Consider the following 18,006-nt stretch of genomic DNA (forward strand, 5'->3'; position numbering starts at 1 on the left):
CAGGGTTAGAAAATCTGCCTTATCATGATAGACTCAAAGAGCTCAATCTATTTAGCTTAACAAAGAGAAGATTAAGGGTGACTTGATCACATTCTGTAAAGTATCTACTGGGGAACAAATATCTAATAAAGGGCTCTCAGACTAGCAGACAAAGGCCTAAAATAATCCAATGGCTGGAAGTTGAAGCTAGACAAGTTCAGACTGGAAATAAGGCATAAATTTTAACGGTGACCATAATTAACCATTGGAACAACTTACCCATGGGCGTGGTGGATTCCCCATCACTGATAATTTTAAATCAAGCTTGGGTGTTGTTCTAAAGGATCTGCTCTAGGAATTATTTTGGGGCCGGTCTCTGACCTGTGGCATAGAACAGAATCATACAATAACAGTTTTGGAAGGGACCTCAGAAGGTCATCTAGTCCAACCCCCTGCTCAAAGCAGGACTAATCACCAACTAACTCATCCCAGCCAGGGCTTTGTCAAGCCTGACCTTAAAAAACTCTAGGGAAGGAAATTCCACCCACCTCCCTAAGTAACCCATTCCAGTGCTTCACCATCCTCCTAGTGAAAATGTTTTTCCTAATATCCAACCTAAATCTCCTTCACTGCAACTTGAGACCATTGCTCCTTGTTCTGTCATCTGCTACCACTGAGAACAGTCTAGATCCATCCTCTTTGGAACTCTCTTTCAGGTATTTGAGAGCAGCTATTAAATCCCCCCTCTCTCTTCTCTTCTGCAGACTAAACAATCCCAGTTCCTTCAGCCTCTCCTCATAAGTCATGTGCTCCAGTCCCCTAATCATTTTTGTTGCCCTCCGCTGGACTCTTTCCAATTTTTCTACATCCTTCTTATAGTATGGGGCCCAAAATTGGACACAGTACTCCAGATGAGGCCTCACCAATGCCAACTAAAGGGGAATGATCATGTCCCTCAATCTGCTGGCAATGCCCCTACTTAGCCCAAAATGCCGTTAGCCTTCTTGGGAACAAGGACACACTGTTGACTCGTATCCAGCTTCTTGTCCATTGTAACCCCTAGGTCCTTTTCTGCAGAACTGCTGCCTAGCCATTTGGTCCCTAGTCTGTAGCAGTGCATGGGATTCTTCCATCCTAAGTGCAGGACTCATCAGATTTCTTTTGGCCCAATCCTCTAATTTGTCTAGGTCCCTCTGTATCCTATCCCTACCTTCCAGCGTATCTACTAGTTTAGTGTCATCTGCAAACATGCTGAGGGTGCCGTCCACGCCATCCAGATCATTAATGAAGATATTGAACAAAACTGGCCCCCAGACCTACCCTTGGGTCACTCCACTTGATACTGGCTGCCAACTAGACATGGAGTCTTTGATCACTACCCGTTGAGCCCGTCGATCTAGCCAGCTTTCTATGCATAGAGGAGGTCAGCCTAGATGATCACAGTAGTCCCTTCCAGCCTTGGAATCTATAAATCTGTGTTATTTTAGCCTCAGCAAGGGGCTTTGGGCTGCATCATCTAAGCACAGCCTGCATTCTGTGTTCCTAGATGGATACATTTACCTGTATTAAAAGGCACATTGTTGGTTTTCCCCCAATTTACCAAGTGATCCTGATCTGCCCTCTTCATTATTTACCAGTCCTCCAATTTTTTTATCATCTGAAAACTTTATCAGTGATGATTTTATATTTTCTTCCAGGTCATTGATCAATATGTTAAATGGTATAGAGCCAGGAATAGATTCCTGCCAGACCTCACTGGCTCAATGATGATTCCCTGTTTACAATTACATGGTGAGTCCTATCAGTTGGCCAGCTTTTAATCCATTTAATTGTGTTATGTTAATTTGATACTGTTCTAGTTTTTTAATCAAAATGTCATGTGGCTCTTTCCACCCTGCCAGAGTCTCTTTTATGTCCTCCCAGGGTCAGAGTTTCTGAAGATTTTGAAACTTGCAATCAGGTGGCTTGAACTCCGCTCTGGCTACAGCTGAGGAGAGAGAATGTACTTGAAAATAAATGAACCCCTTGGTGTCTTGTGTGGTGCCTCTACAAATGAGATGCTGCTCAAAGTTTTATTATGGAAATTTTGTTCTGTGACAAATATGTTATGAATGACTTGACTTGAAAACACGCCAACATGTATGTGCTGCTATCACAGCATTCAATGACTTTAACTTGCTGCAAACATTCTTGTGATAAATCATGGAAAAACTGACTTGTGCTATCTTTAGTCACTGCAATGTTTCACTCTCACAAGTCACTCACAGCTCTAAAAATACAGTTTATATCATTGGATTCTTGGAATTCTTTCAGTTCTTACACTCAGATTGAAGTGGCATTAAAGTTAGACTGTGAGGTTCAAGATTGCAGGCTGATATTTCACTGGGGATTAGCTATCTTTGGGTTCGATACATTGTTTGCAATATTAATTTGATTTGGAGCTAAAGCTAATTTGGAAAATCTTCTTGCAAATGCACCTCTTACCTGGCTATGCGGAACCAGGGCCAGAATGAGCTTGGGACAAGACAGTAATTTAATAACCACACTTGGATTCCAATATATCTTTAAACTGAAACACATGCACACAGGGTAGACTGCTCGCCAGGAGATCAGTGAAGGGAAGATTTGGGGGGTTTAGGTTACCCCCCAAAACCAACAGAGAGCAGGTCCATTTTTGCCTGAGGCATATCATTTTGTGTTGAGATTTGGGGTCAGAAGTCTATATATTGTTTTTCTAATGTTTTACCGAAGGGACTTTGTCATTGATTCAAAGGCACCATCAGCAAGATAGCCCTGACCTTCCAACAGCAGGCGTTTTCTGGATTTGATTACCAGCTCTCCAGTGCTTGATAGTTTGAGCAGAATTTAATGCTTTCTAATTTTCCTTGATAGGGACCATGAAGCACATTGTGTTCTTTATCCCAACTGGCAGCTCAACAAAGCTCAGCAATAAAAAGCCTCATTTGTGTAATAAACTGTTGTACAATCTACTACTTATGAACAAGGTCCCTGAAAATGTGCAACCTTTCTGCACATTACGCTAAACACAAACCAGATGGGCATTTCCAAATTCTCCTCTTTGTTGCAGGGGGCTGAGGAGCTGGTAGTCAGAGGGTCTATTTCACTAGACAAATAAACAGCAGAATCTGACTGCGTTTCTTTCCAGAATCTGCAACGGGAAACCTGCATGGAAGATGTTATGCACAATTAGGCAAAATCCTGCTGAGCGTGTGTGGTCGCTCGTGGTCTGACCAGAAAGGGAAGGGCAGGGCACAAGGGAAAGCAAATCTGCACCTGAGACTTTGCCTTCCCTTTGTCATGGGAGGGATGCGCACAACTCCTCATGCACTGAGCAGCCCAGAGAAATACTAAGAGCTTCTCAGGAAGCTGTTTGACGTGGGACATCACTTACAAGTCCTGAGAATCCTTGTGTTCTTGTGACAATCAGTGATACAATGAGATCACTGCGGGAGAGATCGATCTAAAACCAAACCAGCAGACTCTAGGGCGGAGCATTGTTCATATAACTCACATCCCAAACCTTGGGCTACAGCCACAGAATCATACAACAGAATCAAAACTGGGAGTAGACAAGAGAGAGTAATGGAGAAGCATAGACTAGGGAGAAAGGGCTCTTCCACTGGGGCTTGAAATGAGCTGGAGAAGACGTGAAGGGCGACACTGGAAAGTGTTCCCACAGCAGGACCCGCGGAGGCGAAGATGTCGCAGTGAAGCGATTGTGTGATGGGACAGAAAGGGAGCCATTACTAAATAAACAGAATAAGCAGAGAGGGGCAGGGGTGAGACAAGGCCCATGCAGGGCCAAGCAAGTCTGAAGATGGCCTCAAAGCGAGGAGCACAATTCCTAAGGGGATTCTGAGTGGATCACTTCAAGAGAAGGCAGGATACTGACCCAGTCAATCATTGCCGCATATCTACAGTGCCTATGAAGAGTGGAGTGCTAGACCTCAGGAGAGGCACCCAGGACATTCCTCAGCCACGCCCAGCTAAAGAGAGCAAACACTTTATCTTTCAACCTAGCAACTGTAAATAAGGCTATAGACGGGACTACCCTAAACCATCCTTTTAGGTCCTCTCCAGTGAGGCAGGGAAGCTGAGCACTCAGGAGAGGAGCAGATATGTGGGCCTGCAAAGGACATGCATTCCAAGTACTCCAGTAGCAGGGCTGCAGCTTCTCTGTATACCGTGATCAAAGGGGCCCCTCCTCCTCAGAGCCCATGGGAATGGGGCCCCTCTCCTCGCCAGAGAACATGGGAACAGGGCCCCTCTCCTCTCCAGAGCACGGGGGAACAGGGCCCCTCTCCTCTCCAGAACCTAGGGGAATGGGGCCCCTCTCCTCTCCAGCCCCCTAGGGAATGGGGCCCCTCTCATATCCGGAGCCCATGGGAATGGGGCTCTTATTTTCTCCAGTGCTCTAACAGAGGGGACCTGTTAACCAGACATACTCATTTGTACTTAGCTTGAAAAAAACAGAGCTTTGAATTATGGCAAGTGCTGGCATTTGGAATAGTGAGTGAGCCGGTGCATGTGTAACTGACGTGGTCTATACAGTGCAACAGTTTATTTTCAAGTCCAAAGAGAGAGAGTGAGAGAGAGAGTGAGAGAGAGAGAGAGACCACAGTAAGTGGGCGGAGAGATGCATTTGTCTGAATCATGTGTGTCCCTGCTCCTGTGCAGAGAGCAGAGCTGGGGCAGTGCCCAGAGACAACCAGCAGAAGCAGGTGAGCATCTTTGTGAATTTCTTGATGCTTTATAGAAAGCCACTATAGTAGCTCTTCATGTTTGACTCACCCTGAGTCCTAGCCATGCTCAGGGGAAAATGTTCTAATGCAGGAGCTGCTGCACCCCAAGGTGACGTGGCTGGAGCAGAGAGGCGCTGCCGGGATGTGTGCTGTGTGAGCTCGGCCAGCCATACCTTCCAATGTCCTACTCCCGGCAAGGAGCCACAGTTTCAAAAGCACCTAGGTGACTTAAGAGCCTAGGTCCCATTTGCAAAAGTGCCTTAGGGCCAGATTTTTAAAGGGATTTAGGTGCCTAAAGCTGCAGGTAGCTGCCTTGTGGCTTTTACAAATGGATCTGAGCAAGGTGGGCACCTAACTGCCAGTGACTCCCCTTTGGATGATTTGTATTTAGTCACTTCCATTTCTAAAGATGCCCATCAGCCTGCACTGTCCTGCGTGTCCCCTGACAGCACTGACAGTAGCATTTCCACCAAGACACCTCATGGAATGCCTGCAGTGACCTCTGGGTGACCCCCCATTGCGTCCAGTGACCCCTGGGTGACCTTACTGCTTGCAGTGACCCCGGGTAACCCCATGGCCTGCAGTGACCCCTGGGTGACCCCATTCCCGCAGTGACCCCTGGTGACCCGTTGTCTGCAGTGACACCTGGGTGACCCCATTGCCCGCAGTGACTGCTGGGTGACCCCAGTGTCCCCTGTTGACCCTATTGCACTCAGTGACCCCTAGTGACCCCTGGTGACCCCATTGCCCACAGTGATCTCAGGGTGAACCCATTTCCCACAGTGACCCCTGGGTGACTCTACTGGCCTCAGTGACCCCTGGCTCATTGCTTTCCATGACCCCTTAGTGGCACCATTTCTCTCAGTGACCCCTGAGCCCTGGGCAGCTGCATTGCCCACAGTGGCCCCTGGGTGGCCCCCCTACCCTAAGTGACCCCGGTTAGCCCCACTGACCCCTGTGTGGCTCAGTTGCCAGAATGGCTTTCTGGGGTTTGCACGGGTGTAACTGCCTGGAACTTAGCAAACAGTTCTGCTGCTGCTGCACAAGAAAATGCAGCCCCATCACCCTGCCTCAGAGCCGGGCAGGCTTTGCAGGCGAATGGGAGTAAAACTCCTTGGAAATGTATGTTGCTCACTGCAGCCAGGAGAGGTGACTGATGGATGCGAGGGAGCAGCTCTGGGGTGCTGGATGGGGCTGTTTCAATACAGTCCCTGTTTGGAGTGGATCCTGCAAGGGGCTGAGCACCCTCAGCGTATCATGGCCCAGATGTATAGCTCCAGGTGTGACATTTTTGAGGGTGAAAGTCACTTCTCTCCCTCCATGGCCTCCCAGTAATGTATGTGTGGCCAGGGGCTGGGGAGGGGAGGGGGGCTATAGGGAGCCAATGGTCCCCTGCCAAAAATATCCCCCCACCCCCACGAAGATATCAGTCTCTGCCCCCCCGCCAGCGAGGGTGGTGGATTGTGTCTGCTGGGGAAGCTAGCCATGGCAAAGGGACCTCCTGTGTCCCACAATGGCTGGGGCCTCCCTTGGCAGTGTCCTGGAGATGATGGGAGTGTGGGCCAGCGGCTCATCCCCCGAAGTCAGCAGGAGGGGAGGGGAGTCACTGGGCCCTCCCCAGCAAGGGTGATTTTTCAGGCACTGCCCAGCATCTCCCTTTGGGCCTGGGGCTCTGGGTCCCTCCCTGCAGAGTGGATTGTGGTGGTCTCTGTGGGCAGAGAAGTGCTGTCAGAGAAGCTTCTGCTTCTCACCAGGAGGGCACATGGGCTCTGGGGAGGAGCAGCCACTTCTCTTCTTCCTCCCCCAACCCACAAATTTAAAGGGCCAGCTGTCAACCTCTCTCATCAGCTGTGCATGAGATCACAGTTGTTACATCAAAGGGAAATGTGCATAACACTTGGCAGATTTGCCAACTCCTGCTGAAGACCAAATGAGATGAAGGGGCTCAGCTTCTCCCAGAGCTGGAGGAACAGGCTCTTTAAGATGATCATTCCAGGCAATTACATTTATTTAAAATGAAACAATAAAGAAGATTAGGAGGACAGCAACGCCCGGGCTGGCTGGCTAGGGCATTGGAGGTACTTACTCTCTCTTAAGGATTTCTTAAATGACCCAGCTATAAGGAGGCGCAGGTATGCAGCTGTGGGACTATGATAGCACAGTATAAATACCTAGATTCGTCAGAAGGCTGACACCAGTCGCACTGTGATCAGCTGGTGCATCCTAGAGCTACAAGTGCATAGTTTACCAGTAATTTTGATTGGCAGTAACCGGCCTTGGCATGTGGGTGCCTAGTAATTACAGAGCTGGAAACTTTTCTGTCTTTACCTTTAAAAAAAAACCTTGGGAAATTAAATGAAAAACACTGTGAAGCTTGCAAGGAAATATAATTTGTGAAATTGACTGTTGAAAGATCAGTCTTAACTGTGCACTCTTACGTGTCTGCCTTTGGTAGCAGTCTTTACATTCAAGATAATGTCTTAGGTACCTATGATTGTATGTAGAATTGGTCCCATGATATGATATTGACTGAAAAACAGCAGGTGGTTGCTTAAAAGCTCTGGGCCTGATTCATCACAGCTTTACTCCAGTTTGTTGCCAGTAGAACTCCACTGGCATTAGTCAGGTTACTCCTGATTTTCAGTAATGCATGCAGTCACAAGAGCAAAGCATTGTAACTTCAAGCTTCACTTTCACATTTCCTGAGTTTTGAAGATTTAACACTCAGCCCTAATGGTGCATTAAAGGAATTTTTGTCATGTAATATATTAAACAGTTGCCAACTCCCTTATACTGCCTAAAAGAAACAGCAAACAACTCCAACAGGCTTTGCAGAGATTGGGTTTTAGTCTACTCTCACTTCACACAGGTTTCCCACAGCTGTAACTCCACTGATTTTCATGGAGTTACTCCCGATTTACACCACTGTCAGTGAGATCAGAATCTGGCCCTGTGTTATAGTCACAGAGTTCAAGGCCAGAAGCCCCCACACTCTGAAACCAACAATGGAAATGAGACCAAAGTATCGCAGCCCAAGGAAGACTAGACTAGTCTGTGCCACAGGCAGCGAATAGGAGGGACCAAGGTGCACCAGTGCCCTAGGCCCCTGCTAGGGCAGGGAGATGATTAAGTGAGAGATACCCAGCTAATCCTGGTAAGTGACCCACACCCACATGCTGCAAAGTATGGCAAAAAAAGCACAAGGTCACTGCGCATCTGACCTGGGGGAAAATTCCCTCCCAAGCCCACATATGGTGATGTGTTAGATCCTGAGCATGTGAGCATGAACCACCCAGCCAAGCACCTGGAAGAAAGAATGGTTTATGCCAATGGTTTGCAAACTTTTCCAGTCCCCCCCCACCTTTCATGGAATTTGTCACACCTCCTTTCCATTGCCACCCTTACTTCTGTGCTGCTGCTGGCAGTGGTACTGCCTTCAGAGCTGGGCAGCTAGAGAGCAGCAGCTGCTGGCTGAGTGTTCATCTGGTTTGTGGCACAGGAGGACTATTTTTTTAATCCCACTCCTGTCCCACCCTGCAATATCCACTCCACTGGCACTTGCTCCCACTTGTTTGTTGAATGTTTATCTTGCTCCTGTTATTATGGCAGTGGGTCCTGAGAGACCCGTGGATTCCTAGTCCCGCTTCAGGGCTCTGAAATCTGCTGGAAAAGTGCTATTTGTATGCTTGTTTTTCAAAAGGGTGAAAGGCTGAAGTTTCTTTGTACCCCCTCCAGAGAACCTCTTGTGTCCCCCAGGAGGGTGCATCCTTCAGTTTGCACACCACTGGTTTATGTCACCTCAGAACCCTGGCCCACTCTGCCCAGTGTCCCATCTCCAGTGGTGGCCATCCCTGATGCTTCAGAGGAAGGAGATAAAAAAAACTGCTCCCAGAATAAATGATCTGGAAAAAGGGGTAAACAGTGAGGTGGCAAAGTTTTCTGATGATATAAAATTACTCAGCGTAATTAAGTCCAAAGCTGTCTGCAAAGAGTTACAAAGGGATCTCACAAAACTGGGTGACTGGGCAACAAAATGGCAGATGAGGGGGAGGGATAGCTCAGTGGTTTGAGCATTAGCCTGCTAAACCCAGGGTTGTGAATTCAATCCTTGAGGGGGCCATTTGGAGATTGGTCCTGCTTTGAGCAGGGGGTTGGACTAGATGATCTCTTGAGGTCCCTAATGATCTATGAAATTCAGTTTTCATAAAAGCACATTTGAAAACGTAATCCCAACTATGCATACAAGATGATGGGTTCTAAATTAGCTATTACCACTCAAGAAAGAGATCTTGGAGTCATAGTGGATAGTTCTCTATAGCCACTATATAAATCCATGGTATGCCTGCACCTGGAATACTGTGTGCAGTTCTGGTCGCCCCATCTCAAAAAAGATATATTAGAATTGGAAAAAGTACAGAGAAGGGCAACCAAAGTGATTAGGGCAGGGATCAGCAACCTTTGGAATGCGGCCCATCAGGGTAATCCCCTGGTGGGCTGGGCCGGTTTGTTTACCTGCAGCATCCGCAGGTTCGACCGATCGCAGCTCCCACTGGCCGTGGTTCACCGTTCCAGGCCAATGGGGCCTGCACCTCGCCAGTCTGATGGTAGCATTTAAGGCTGACATAGAAGCACTGAATTTAGGAGCAATTTCCAATCTCCCATTTACTTACAGGTTTAAAGCATTATCTTCCAAAGCATCTTCCAAAGCACCAGAGTAAAACAATTCCCATCCACTTAAATCCTGACCTGCATTAGCATCACTCCACAGCTGTCATCAAGCATGATCTTGCTCAGACAGTTCTCTCTTTTCTTACTAGAATGGAAAAGGGACTCACCGTTCTTCCTCTCAGCAAAGGGGGGTGGCTGGAGATTGGTGGATATGGTTAAGTCTTTCACTTCTTCTGCATCCTTCTCTTTGTGTGTCTTTTCTTCTTCATTCCCACGGGGTGTATTGTTCTGGTCTGAAGGCTCCTGTTGGATCACGCCGTTCATCACCATGCCTGAAAGGACTGATCCTGAATCTTGCTGCTCCACTTTGAAAGAGAAGGATTCCAGGAGGTCAGAACTCCAAAGCCAGCTCTAGAAAAGACCAGAAAGAAGAATCCTAAATCACCTGACATTTCATTGGAACTAGAAACAATGTTTGATCCTTGTGTTACAAATGAGCTGACAGATATTCACTCCAGTTCTCTACATGCTGGGGACACTTTGAGACAGATACACCCCTGGTGTAACTCCCCTGCCTTCAGGGAAGTTATGTCAGCTCACCATTTGGCCCTTCTGCTCTATTTATCCAGGTTAAGGTTAGCAATAGGGTGTCACTCAGCAACAATTGCCAAGTACTAGAGAGCGGGGGGAGTCTGTTCAGATTAAATGAAAATGGCGCTAAGGCTTCCACCATTCCACAGTGCAAACTCAGCCAAAACCTTCTGTGATGTACACAGATGTCTGATCAGCCTTAGAGCTGGGCAAATACCACGATGGCTGGCTAGTCATAGAGCTGGGCTAATATTGTAATTGAGTTGTGAAAATTTGTGTAAATAAAACCTGCTGACTGGCCTCACTGGTGCCTGCAGCCCGTATATTAGTGACCATTTAGATGGTGGCACTTGCATCCATAGGCAAGGAATGTTTGCTGAGAGCAAGAGCAATTGGTCAAGCTGTGAATACATATTACTGTGAGCACAAAAGTTAATTCATTGAACAGTTAGAAAATCTCACCCAGAAAAAGAGACTTTTCTTCCTTACAAAGTGCAGGTTAGCCAAGCCAATCAGGTAACAGAAATCAGGCCAGGTGTCTTACAGAAGGCTGCCAATTGCATGCCACAAAGAGTGACTCATAATTACCAAACAAGAATAGCAACCACTTCACAAACAATCCTTGGATTAAAAGTTGTGTGCAGAAAGTATACACTGAGCAATTAGGAATAAGAAACACACTTGTAAAATCCACAGCTTGTCTGCAGATAATATATTAACCCTGATGCAGAATCTGACTGGCTCTAGTTGAACCTACTTTTCTTTTGAATGAAACACTCAGCTCCTGACTTCCGCAGGGACAGAAGCAGGAAGCACCAGAAAGTCTGCTCTTAGGAAACATCCTGGCCAATTTTGCAGCCCCAAGAAATTGATTGTTCAGGCCAGGCTTCAATAAGCATCTGAGTTTGTGGGTACTTTGTTGAACCTCTGAACCTTTGGAGGGTGATTCCTGAGCCTGAGGTGAGAAGAATTCTGTTCACATTGTAGGATGCAGACCTCTGAATCTTCAGGAACGATTAATACTAAGTGGAGCAGCAAAAAGCTGCAAGAACATTTCAACAAAACAGTGTCCAAAAAATCCAAAGACGATAAGTGAAAGTGAATGCCAGGAAGAATCAGCCCCAGCCTCTAATGAGTCCCATCAGGAAAAAGCCGAGGAAAGCTAAAAAAGGGCATTTGTGGAGAACAAGAATAGAAAACTGCAAGACTGAGCCAGTGATAAAAGCTAGTTTGATACAAAAAAGTTCCTAAACAATTACAATTTACTGTATAAGGAAGTCAGAATAATATACTGTAAATGACACTGTCTCTTCCACATCAAGCTCCCTTCTTACAGCCTGGAACTGCCTCACGCCACCTCTCCCTTTGCCACCTCCCTGCCCTGCCCCCTCACACCACCTTCACCTGCAACCCCTCTGGCCACCTGAACCACCCTCCACCTGCCACTAATTTCACAAGCCTTCAGCAGTCCCATGCCACTTGCTGGTACCAGCCCCAGCTGTCAGGGATGCTCAGAGGGGCATCAGTGCTCTGGCAGGATGCCTGCCCCAGGAAATGGCCCAGTCAGAATTCCAGCCTGCCCTGAGGAAAGCTGTCTCTGCCCAGAGGCTCCTGCCCTCTGACAAGCCTGTCTGAGCCAAGGGTCCTGTTCCCCGTTCACTCCTAGAGTTGCCAGCCGTCCCGGTTTCACCGGGAGTCTGATGGAATCAGGCTTTATCTCCTGAAGCCAAACCAGGAGATTTTAGGCACTAAAAGTCCAATGGTGCAGTGGGACTAAGGCAGGCCCCCTGCCTGCCCTGGCCCTGCGCCACTCCAGGAAGCGGCCAGCATGTCCCTGAGGCCCCTGGGGGGGAGTCCAAGGGGTCTCTGTGCGCTGCCCCCGCCCTGAGCGCCAACTCTGCAGCTCCCATTGGCCGGGAACTGTGGCCAGTGGGAGCTGTGGTGGCGGTGCCTGCGGGCAGGGGCAGCACACAGAGACCTCCTGGCCCCCCCGCCTAGGAGCTGCTGCCAGAGGGAGGTGCCAGTCACTTTTGGGAGCTGCCTGAGGTAAGTGCCACCTGGTGAGAGCCCAACCTCCAGAGCCTGCACCCTGCACCCAAACTCCCTCCCAGAGCCCGCACCTGACACCCCCTCCTGCACCCCAACCCCCGCTCCAGAATGGTGAAAGTGAATGAGGGTGGGGGAGAGGAAGTGATGGAGGGAGGGAGGACCTCGGAGAAGGGGCAGGCAGGGGCGTGGCCTCGAGGAAGGATGGGGAAGAGCGTGGCAGGGGGCAGGGCAAGAGTGTTTGAGTTTGTGTGATTAGACAGTTGGCAATCCTACATCACAGGCAGACAGTGACATGGCTGCCCTCTCCTTGGTACATCGCATTGGGTTGCCAACTTTCTAATCGCACAAAACCGAAACCCTTGCCCCACCCCGTTCCCCACCTAATCTCCAAGGCTCCTCCCCCCGCTCACTCCATCCCCCCGCCATCTGTCGCTCACTCTCCTGCACCCTCATTCACTCTCTCCTTTTCACCAGTCTGGGGCGGGGGGGGGAGCAGGAGGGGGTGAGGATTCTGGCTGGGGATGCGGCTCTGGGGTTGGGCCAGGGATGAGAGGTTTGGAGTGCAGGAGGGGGCTCCAGGGTAGGGCCAAGGGGTTTGGAGTGCAGGAGGGGGTTCCAAGCTTGGATAGGGAACTGGGGCACAGGAGGGGGTTTGGGTGCAGGCTCCAGGAGGGAGTTTGGGTGTGGGAGGGGGCTTAGGGATGGGGGTTGGAGCACGGGAGAGGGTTCGGGGTGTGTGCTATGGGAGGGAGTTTGGGTGTGGGAAGGTGCTGAGGGCAGGGGGTTGAGATGTGGGAGGGGGTGTGGGCTCTGGGAGGGGGCTGAGGGCTGGGGCAGGCGGTTGGGGGTTTCAGGGTGTGAGCTCCGGGTGGCGCTCACTTTGGGTGGCTCTCTGCAAACAGCGACATATCCCTTGGCTCCTAGGCAGAGGCACGGCCAGGAGGGTCTGCGCATTGCCTTTGCCTGCAGGTGCCACTTCCACAGCTCCCATTGATTCCCCCCATTGGTTCCCAGCCAATGAGAATTTTGGAGCCGGCACAAGGGACAGGGAGAGTGCATGGAGCCCTCATGGCCATTCCTCCACCTAGGAGCCAAGGGACATGTCACTGCTTCCAGGGAGCCTGGCAGAGCCAGGTAGGGAGCCTGCCAGCCCCACACCAACTGGACTTTTAACAGCTTGGTCAGCAGTGCTGACCAGAGTGGCCAGGGTCCCTTTTCGACTGGGCATTCCAGTTGAAAACCAGACACCTGCCAACCCTAAAATCACAGCCCCTCCACTGCATTCGCTTCCTTCAGACACCATCCACCCCTTCTCCTCAAGCCAACATTCCCAGCTCTGTAGCAACCTCCTAGATGCAGCCCTTCTGTCCCAATCACCTGCCCGCCCCATGAGCCCCCTACCGCCAGTGAGCACATTTGTCTAGTGGGCGTCTGGAGAGCCCCACCCAGGCTTTCCCCTACGCTCCTCCCAGCAGACATGGCTGCCCCCAGGCCTGCTCATAGCCTGTATTTCAGCTTGTGATCAGCGACTCCCCTGCTCACGTATCCTCTCTGGTCTCCTGTATCTGCCACCCACCCAAACTCCCTAGTCCTTTCTCTAATCTCTCAGCCACATTTCCACCAGAGTGTCCTGGGGCCTTTCAGACTGGGCCTCTGCTACACCCACAGTGTGGAGAACACCCTCCTTGGGGCACCCAGCCAGCGATCTGCCTGTCTGGTGGCCCTGATCCCAGGCATTTCTTAATCCCCTTGGCCCTGTGCAGTATTGGGTGCTTGACTGTGCCATGCTCCTTGAATGCCTCAAACCCAGCAATGCCTCCTCCCCTTCTGCCATTCCCCATCGCCCACTAGTTGGGTGGGACCTTGTGCTCCTGGCCACTTCCTTGCTGCAGCTGGCCTCTGAATCCTCCCTGGACTCCTCCCTACCACATCAGCACTGGCCTCCACACAGTTGAAGGTCGTCAAGAAAGATCCTCCCCCAGCAATGGCTGTAGCGCACCCATCTCCTTTCTCAGGGATGACCTGCATTTCCCCTCTCTCCCACAGTCACGGAGCCCAGGCTCTCCTCTGCTACCCCACAGCTGCATTAGCTCAGCATCCGCAGGCTGGAGCCTGGCAAAGGTGCTGTCTTCAGCCTGTCACCTCATGTCCACCCTGGCAGCCCTTTGGCTCCCCACACACATCAGTGTCCTTCCCAGGAGCTCTCCTCCTTTCCTAGACCCGCCTTCCACTACCTCTGCCATCTCCTCTTCACCACACCTTCCACTCTGCCAGGCCAGCCTCCGCCCCTCCTTCCACTCCGCCAGGCCAGCCTCCGCCCCTCCTTCCACTCCGCCAGGCCAGCCTCCACTCTGCCAGGCCAGCCTCCACCCACCCCTTCCACTCCGCCAGGCCAGCCTCTGCCCCTCCTTCCACTCCGCCAGGCCAGCCTCTGCCCCTCCTTCCACTCCGCCAGGCCAGCCTCCACCCACCCCTTCCACTCCGCCAGGCCAGCCTCCACCCACCCCTTCCACTTCGCCAGGCCAGCCTCCACCCACCCCTTCCACTCCACCAGGCCAGCCTCCGCCCCTCCTTCCACTCCACCAGGCCAGCCTCCACTCCGCCAGGCCAGCCTCCACCCACCCCTTCCACTCCGCCAGGCCAGCCTCTGCCCCTCCTTCCACTCCACCAGGCCAGCCTCTGCCCCTCCTTCCACTCCGCCAGGCCAGCCTCCACCCACCCCTTCCTCTTCGCCAGGCCAGCCTCCACCCACCCCTTCCACTTCGCCAGGCCAGCCTCCGCCCCTCCTTCCACTCCGCCAGGCCAGCCTCCACTCTGCCAGGCCAGTCTCCGCCCACCCCTTCCACTCTGCCAGGCCAGCCTCCGCCCCTCCTTCCACTCCGCCAGGCCAGGCTCCATCCACCCCTTCCACTTCGCCAGGCCAGCCTCCGCCCACCCCTTCCACTCCGCCAGGCCAGCCTCCACTCTGCCAGGCCAGCCTCCGCCCCTCCTTCCACTCCGCCAGGCCAGCCTCCACTCTGCCAGGCCAGTCTCCACCCACCCCTTCCACTCTGCCAGGCCAGCCTCTGCCCCTCCTTCCACTCCACCAGGCCAGCCTCCACTCTGCCAGGCCAGTCTCCGCCCACCCCTTCCACTCTGCCAGGCCAGCCTCCGCCCCTCCTTCCACTCTGCCAGGCCAGCCTCCACCCCTCCTTCCACTCCGCCAAGCCAGCCTCCTCATCATTCCCTGCTCTTTCCTCACTGCTGCCTGAAGGAGAGTGAACCATCACTCCAGCCATCTGCAACCCCTCCCTCCTGCCTCCTTGCACTTCATTGGTTCCCCACCCTTCCTAACACATGGAACAAAGCTCACTTTGTCTGTGCTGCGCAGAGGTGACCAGCTGTAGTCAGTGGTGCTCATTCACCAACCCTCTGGGCCTCTCCTTGGCCACTGCCCCCCACCCCTCCCAACTCTTCTGTGCAACATGTCTGTGTTGTGATTAGAACCAGGGGAAGCTTTTCAGACAAAACTTTTTTGCAGAAAAAATGCTGACTGAGGTGGACTGAAACATTTTGCTAATTCATGTCACTTTCCATGAATAGCTTTGGCCAAAACAAAAAAAGAAAGCAAACTGAAGTGTCAAACTGACCAGTTTGGGCATTATCAAAATGAAATGGTGCAATTTTGGGACTAGATTCATGAGGGGCAGTAGGCATCATTCACAGAGGAGAAAATGGTGGTGCCCCCTTTGTAACTCTTAGTAATTAGTTAATATGTTCACCTGGGATGGGGGAGACCTAGGTTCAAATCCTACATCCCAGATGAGTGCCCAAACCATCAGGGCATGGGCTACTAGCCAGGCCATTCATCTTGTTTGGGGCTGGACAGTCTTGTGAGGTCTTGGGGGCAGGGCCACATGGGTTGGGGAAGTATCAAAATGTCCGGTAATCTGGGTTGCCTGAGTGGACACCCTATAAGGCAACTTTGGGTGGGTCTCTCAACCTCTCCCGTTGAAGCTGTTCCACTTTGTATAAGTAATTACAGAGTCACTGAAGCAGAGACTGAAAGCCAAGTGTTCCCCCTCCCAGGTGAATGTCCCAACCCCTGGCCTACAGAGTTATTCTCACTCGCTTTTGCTGGAAAAATGGAACAGCTTCAACAGAAGAAATCCCGATCTATAATAGCCTATAGTCTGGTGGTTAGACTCTCCTGGGGGCAGGGAGATCGGGACTCAAGTCCCTGCTCCACAGCACGGATTCAAATCTACTTTTCTTTTAGATTTTCAGAACTGCCAATGAACTGAACGATCATTTATTAGCCCCGTGCGCTGTGAAATCATGAAAGGTGCATTCTGCAGCTAAACTGCCACATATTGTTGAATGCAGCCATCCATCCACAGCCGCATTTACAAAGGCCCACTTCAGCACACACACACACACACACACACACACACCAGTGGTTCCAAAGCTAAATTTATTTAATTAATAAGTGGCACAGAACGAGCCCTAACTGTTTACTTTACTATTTTGAATATAAACTTTTTAAGGTTTAGAAGTTGCTGATATGATGCATCTTTCCAATGAAGACTTGTGGGTGATGAGAAGACATTCCAGCAAGCTGCATCTGCTTACAAAAATGAGACTTGATTCAGCTGAACACTAAATCTTTGATAAATTAGTCAGGGCTTTGGTGACGTCCATGTTGAACCAATATGACAGTTTTATATGGATTATGATTATTAATGTTTTTGAAGAATAGAGCGAGTGAGCCAGAAATCCAGTGCTGCAGCTTGGAGACCACCAGCATAGGACAGTGCGTCTCAGGAAGGCTTCTTACTTTCTCTGTGTACAGTTGTTTTTTGCACTCAGAGCAGATGCAACATTTTAATTTTCGGTTAGTGTAGTGGGGTCCTGGATTTCTGAGCCAGAGACTCATGCTTTCACAAGGCAGTCAAGTAGCACTGGCTCAATGGTGTTTTTTTCTAAAGTCAGATTTGACCTCAAAACATTCCACTTTGTTCACTCACTTCAGCTTGAATCAATTGTATTTACAAAGCTTAAGCACGCTTTTGAGCCTCAGAACACATCTCCCATCAACCACTGCTGCCAGCACATAAATTGCGAGACTATACACAATGCAGGCCATGTCCTGTCTCTCTCTGCCTATAAACAATAAATCCATACAGTCTCCCTCTGATGGCAGTTTTACATGGGGGCTTCCTGGTGAGACGATGGACTCTGCGGAGAAAAGGCTTGAGTCCAACAGTTTCATTCTATCTGCCTAAAACCAGGGAGGAAGGAGGTACTGAATAACAGGCAAACCACCTTCTCTGAAGCACGCTTTCAACCCCCCTCCCCCGCAAAGCTCAGGCAAAGCGTGTTTAACTGCCTGGTTAGCGCAATGCCTGTGCAGTCCCACCCAGGGACCTGGGCCTGGTTCCCCTCTATCTTGCAGCACTTCTCTGCCGAGATAACTCCAGTGACGTGAGGGGAGTTGTGCCTGATTTACACCGGAAAGAGGTCCATGAGCACTGCCCTCAGTGCAGGAGCCCCAAGCTCCTCCGCCATGGAGCAGAGACGTGACTCTGGGGCTCTCCTGCCCTGGCTGAGTGCTCTAAGCAACAGCGCGGTGGGTCAGCTGCGGGTCAGCGCTCCCCTTGGAGCGTTTCCATTGTGTATGAATAGGTAACTAGTCATTGGGCCAGTGAGAAGGAGACTGACTCTATCGCCTGGTGATGAGGGCACTCACCTGGGACGTAAGAGACCGTCTCTGAATCAGCAGAGCAGGGCTTGGAGCTGGGGCTGCCATGTGTCCCTCTCTGGTTTGAACCAGAAATTTCATCTTAGACCTGCGGACTTTTCAGCAACCCCCACAGGTAAAAAGTTTCAGTGAATTGGCATTTGCTGATGAAAAAATGTTTAGTCAAAAAATTCCTGCCCAGCTCTAGCACCACAGCCTTGTCCCCTGTCCAGAGGG

General features: G+C 50.7%; 1 protein-coding gene across 3 annotated transcripts in view; it reads right to left on the bottom strand.

Moving 5' to 3' along the window:
• Positions 1–18,006, bottom strand: part of MYOCD (myocardin) — a 477,029-nt gene that overhangs the window by 211,110 nt on the left and 247,913 nt on the right. For all 3 annotated transcript variants that reach the window (XM_044983071.1, XM_044983078.1, XM_044983073.1), the window contains exon 2: positions 9,578–9,821. The gene's annotated coding sequence lies outside the window, so the exon portion shown is untranslated. The remainder of the gene's footprint in view (positions 1–9,577; positions 9,822–18,006) is intronic.

This window comes from Mauremys mutica, chromosome 12 (genome assembly GCF_020497125.1).
Source record: "Mauremys mutica isolate MM-2020 ecotype Southern chromosome 12, ASM2049712v1, whole genome shotgun sequence".
Classification (NCBI taxonomy): Eukaryota; Metazoa; Chordata; order Testudines; family Geoemydidae; genus Mauremys; species Mauremys mutica.